The sequence below is a fragment of the Panulirus ornatus genome, chromosome 5, assembly GCF_036320965.1.
Source record: "Panulirus ornatus isolate Po-2019 chromosome 5, ASM3632096v1, whole genome shotgun sequence".
Lineage (NCBI taxonomy): Eukaryota > Metazoa > Arthropoda > Malacostraca > Decapoda > Palinuridae > Panulirus > Panulirus ornatus.
Genome location: NC_092228.1, coordinates 19,649,469 through 19,655,468, shown reverse-complemented (window position 1 = coordinate 19,655,468; position 6,000 = coordinate 19,649,469). Strand labels below are relative to the sequence as shown.

General features: G+C 42.8%; 1 protein-coding gene across 4 annotated transcripts in view; it reads left to right on the top strand.

Annotated features, from left to right (window-relative positions):
- Positions 1-6,000, top strand: part of schlank (ceramide synthase schlank) — a 211,608-nt gene that overhangs the window by 77,558 nt on the left and 128,050 nt on the right. The window lies entirely within an intron of this gene.

The window sequence follows — 6,000 nt, the reverse complement described above, 5'->3', positions numbered from 1 at the left end:
GCTGACCTGTACTGTGTCGTGTTACGTACTGGGCGAGTGTGTAGTGTATGTCTGCTGACCTGTACTGTGTCGTGTTACGTACTGGGCGAGTGTGTAGTGTATGTCTGCTGACCTGTACAATGTCGTGTTACGTACTGGGCGAGTGTATAATGTCTGCTGACCTGTACAGTGTCGTGTTACGTACTGGGCGAGTGTGTAGTGTATGCTGACCTGTACAGTGTCGTGTTACGTACTGGGCGAGTGTGTAGTGTATGTCTGCTGACCTGTACAATGTCGTGTTACGTACTGGGCGAGTGTATAATGTCTGCTGACCTGTACAGTGTCGTGTTACGTACTGGGCGATCGTGTAGTGTATGTCTGCTGACCTGTACAATGTCGTGTTACGTACTGGGCGAGTGTGTAGTGTATGTCTGCTGACCTGTACAGTGTCGTGTTACGTACTGGGCGAGTGTGTAGTGTATGTCTGCTGACCTGTACAATGTCGTGTTACGTACTGGGCGAGTGTATAATGTCTGCTGACCTGTACAGTGTCGTGTTACGTACTGGGCGAGTGTATAATGTCTGCTAGTATCTGTCATTATCGTAACAACGACCTGGTCCGTCTTTTGACTCATTATTCCTTTGACCCTCACATGTCTGGAGCAGGACTGGACGTGCTGGGACCCCCGTGCCATCGTCATAGGGAAACATCTGCTGGTCCTCTGCTCAGAGTTGACCAGTGCGACCAGTTTTGGTATGGCATAACACAGTTCCAGGGGGTGAGGTCTCGTCCATGCGAATGCTCGAGTGATGCGTGAGTGCATTCATTGAGGATCTCGGTCGATTCTTGGGTGCAGCGGAAAGATAAGGTGGCGGAGCGATCACCAAGGCATTTCTGATACAACAGATAACGTATCAGTACACGCCTCTGATTGTTCCGTACCTCGCCCTGTGTCTTGACACCCCCCAGACTGGGTCGCTTGTGTGGCCACCCTCACCTCGGCCATCAGCCCCGGGGGCCTGGGGACCGCCGGCAGCCCCGCTGGCTCGGCCCAGTTCACAAGGCTTGCATGATTCGAGAACCTCCTGACGGGGTGCAGGAAGAGGACCTCCTGGGAAACAGGGAGAAAGTTGAGTCTGGTAGAAAATGTGTGGCGAGAAAGAATGCATTTCTGAAGGGAGTCTTGGAGAATGATCTCTTGAGAGGATTTCACAAAGGAATTCAAACAGCAACAGACCTCTGGGTCCTGACGAGACTGTTTGTGACAGTGGAAGAGATGGGAGACCAGGGCAGCTTTGAACATAGTGGGACAATCCTCCCCAGTACTCAAAAGCCAAAAACCATTTTTGCCTAAACAAATTTAACCCTTAGAGGCTCTTTTTGGTATAGCAATATGTACTGTGATACTCCTTGTGAGTTTTCTATCATCATGGTTGTTGTCATTTACGACCACGCACATAGATGGTCCCGTCCGAAACTTTGCCCCAGTCATTACCCTTCCTTGGAAGATGACGTGACCGTAACTGGTGGATCAGTATGGCAGGAGAATGACACAATGTTGGAGATGGTAAACAATACTGTAATGTACTTGAGAAGGTGTCATTAAATCCAGTCCTGGTAAAGGTAGATATATATAAAGTCTATTCTTAAAGTTCTCTGTGTTACGGCTTTCAACCACTGTTAACAGGTAAATTATTCCATTAACAAACCCTTCGAAGAACATGTACTTTGCCTGATTTGAGGTAAAACACTTGACTGCAAGTTTGTCTCTATTACTGTGATGAAATCAAGGTGATTCTTTCATTAAGTAGCTTATTAGATCGAGAATATAGAAGTGTTTGGAAATTTGGAACACCTGTATTAGGTCGCCTCTTACCCTTCTCTTTTCGAAGCTAAATGAATTTAAGTCTAAGTCAGGTTTCTTAAGATTTGCTTTCAGTCAGTCCGGGAATCATTAACTCAACTGTACTCTCTCGATTTCGTCTTTTTTTTTTTCCAAGTGAAGTAGCCAAAACTGAACACAATATTCTGTCTGGAGACGCGCCAGTTTGCCAAGACTTAAGTTCGATTGTCTTGCTCATGAATCTATAAATTTTCCTCGTCACTATTACTGTTTCTATGCACTACGGACTTGGATTTAGTTACTAAAAGATTATTACCTTGTCTCTTCCTTCATTTACCTTTCCCAGCTCGACATGAGTCATATTCTTTATCGCTTCTTCTCGTTTTTACCACCGAGGTGTAAACTTTGCACTTATTGATATTAGAATCTATTTGCCTCCTGTGAACTCAGTCCACCATCCTCCTGTGAACCCAGTCCACCAGCCTCCTGGGAACCCAGTCCACCATCCTCCTGTGAACCCAGTCCACCAGTTGGTCTGTAACTTTTTGAAGCCGCAGACGTTCAGCTTTTGATTGATCTCCCAGTTCAGTATCGTCTATTAATTCCGATACCTTACACTGCAGTCCATTGTCGGTATCATTAAGATAAAAAGAGAACCGGCCCCAAGAATTATCCCTGTGGCACCTCGCTTGTCACGTCCAACCATTCTGAGGACTGATCATAACACACTCGTCTTTGTTGACGGCCAGTCAGCCAATTTCCAAACCATCGACGTATAACCCCAAATATGTACACCTTTGTGCCTTTCGTTGGTAAACCCTTTTGCTACGGAACTTTATTGAATACGTTTTAAAGATATGAAGAGATGATATCAATTTCACTGTTTTCATCATGCATGTTGAATACGTCATATTAGAAACTAAACATATATGTTGGACGAGCGATTTCGTCGCTGAGAAACGTTTGTTTATATGTGAGGTGAGGTGTGTGTGTGTGTGTGTGTGTGTGGGGGGGGGGGGGGGGGGTGTAAATTGTGTACAGGTATGTCCGGAATGATGGTGTCCACCAGGATATCAGAAGAAAGATCTAACTTTGGCAGTGAAGTCCCATTTATTTTGTTTCACTCCTGGAAAGCAGAGGTAGACTGTAGCACTCAAATGTAAATCCGTAGTTATACTGAGGTAGATTGTAACATTCAAATGTGAACCCATAGTTATATTGAGGTAGACTGTAGCAGTCAAATGTTAACCCATAGTCATGTTTGGCTCTTTCGTACCTCCTTGAACACAACGGTACGACCCTTGGCCTTTTGACCCCTAAGGGTCGAATCAAAAAGTCCCTGACCATCATCACACGTTAGGGTCTCGTGCACCTAGGGTCCTGCCGTGCTGCTCAAGGTGGTTCAGGGCACAAGACAGGTCCACTCCTCTGGTAAACAAGAGTATGATAAACACGTGAGGGCTGAGGGAGATATGAGGAGCTTGTTATCTTATCATAGCTGGAGTAAGGTGTTAGTGCAGAGGGCGGGGAGAATACCTTCTCGTACACTCTTGTTTGTCCTCAGAAAACCACTCAGGATTCCCAGTGCAAACAAGGACCTTTCTTTTTTTCCTTTTCGTCTTGGAAGAGTGATAGGCAGGCAGTGCTGAAACGGTTCAAGTGTGCCTTGAACTACCGCCCAATTAGCCTTACGGCTGTGTTAGGTAAAATGATGGAAAAAAAAATAATACGAGATAAGATTGTCACGTTTCTTGAAGAACGCAGAATTATATTGGACAGCCAACACGATATGCGCAATAGAAGATCCTGCCTCACGAATTTGCTTAAATTTTTAATGTTATTTTTCAGAATTAGGACGAAAAAGTACCGTCTGATGTAGTATATTTATATTTCCAAAAGGTTTTCGATAAAGTACCTCACAAGAGACGTACACAATCTCAAAGCACAAGGGAGTCGATGAAGAACTCTGTACGTGGTTCAGAAGACTGGCTGACCGGAAAAAAAAAAAGCAGTGTGTAGGATTGAACGGCGAAGCCTCAGATTGGCTAGACGTCACGAGTGGTGTGCTACAGGGGTCGCTCCTAGACCCCAGTTCTTTTCATAATATACTTTAATGACCTAGAACTCTGTCTCACATCTTAGATCTCCAAATTGGCTGACGATACTAAACTAGGGGGTAGAGCTGTAAACAGGCGGGACTGCGAAATGACTTAAGATCTTAACTTACTGGCAGAGTGGTCAGACAGATGGCAGCAAATGAAGTTTAATGTAGACAAGTGTAAAGTTATGCACTTTGAGGACAAGAATATACGTTGCGACTACAGACTATTAGAAGAAGCTGTCTTACTAAAGTAAATGAAGAAAGTGACCTTGGAGTTGTCATTAGCAACAGTCTTAAGTACATTGAACAGTGTCAAGCAGCAAGTAAAAAAAAGGCAACAGAATGTTAGGTTTCATAGCCAGGAACACACATTACAAGACACTAAATACAATTCTCACACTTTATACTTCTGTATTGAGACCACAACTTGAATATGCAGTCCAGTTTTGGTTCCCAAACTATAAAAAGAGATGAGAAAAATCAGAGCAAGTACAAAGACGCGCGACAAAATTGATCCCATCCTTTAGAAATCTGGCACAAGAAGAGAGGCTAAAACGATTGGATGTCTTCTCCCGCAAGAAACGTAGACTTCGCCGCGACTTAATCTAAGAATTCAAAATTATGAACAAGTTCGGTAAAATAAATCACGAACAACTTCAAGAAAATACGGTTACCAGGACAAATGGAATAAAACTCAAAGCTAAAAGATGTAGTACGAACGTGGGGGAAAAAGCTTCTTTTCCTATAGGTGTGTTGATCAGTGGAATAAGTTACCGTCAGACGTAGTGAATAGTAAGGCTATAGATACCTTCAAAAGTCGTTTAGACAAATATCTTATAAATTCAGGTATATTGAGAAAAATACGCCATGAATAAACTATAAACGACAGCGGTAACAGTGACACTAAAGGGTTCATGTGTAGCAGCAGGGAGTCGGTGATTGTTTAAAATACTGCTGTGAGGAATTACATTCTATTGTCGTTAAATTCCTTCTTTTTTTTTTTTTTACCAGGCAACCCAGTCGTGGGCCAATCAGGCCTCTTGTTGTCTGTCTTTCTCATGTTATATGAAGAAAAAGAAAGGAGAGGGTGAGCAAAGAGAAGTGGAGGGCGTCAGTGGGAGATGAAGAAGGGGATTGAAAGATGGAGGGAAGGTGGCTTTGAGGTATCGTAAGCCTGAATGTATAGGAGAATGAGAGGCGTGCATTACATAGAATAAATTTGATCGTTGTGGTATATGGGGGGCGACGTGCAGTCAGGTGGCTGAAGCAGAGCAAACCATGGCATAATGATCCTTGGGCTTGGTTGTGGATGGTTGGGCTCTGGTTGCGATGCAGTGTGCGTGACAACTTGTGTGGATGTGAGTGAATGAGGCCGTTGTTCGCATGCTTCTGGCGCTATCTCGGTAAAGTGAGAAAAGGCGAACAAGTAATGTATATTTTATAAATCATTTATAATTACTTCAGGACTAATTTCCAAGGAAATATCCTGATGTTAACCGGGATATCTTTCCAAAGGTTCCTGCAGCTCATGGTTCCTGTACTTCCAGCAGCAGGGAAATGTGAACTCGTTTGGAATATGAAGTTCTTTGACGAGACTCTACTTCCTGTGGTACTGTCTCACCAAAGGTGATTTTTCACTCGCTTTGTAACGTCTTGCAGGCGTAGTCCGGTAACACTTCATATATATATATATATATATATATATATATATATATATATATATATATATATATATATATATATATATATATATATATATAAGCCTACTTTACTTCCAGTAGCAGGGAAATATAGGCTCCTTCGATGTGAGAAGTTTTACGCGACTGCACTTCCAATGATACAGCCACGCCAAAGGTGATTTTTCATTCCCGGTGTAACCTCGAGCAGGAGGAGTCCGGTAACACACACACACACACACACACACACACACACACACACACACATATATATATATATATATATATATATATATATATATATATATATATATATATATATATATATATATATATATATATATATATATGCTGATAACCGCGAGGAAAATGAGATACGATAAGTTCCCAAGTGCTTTTT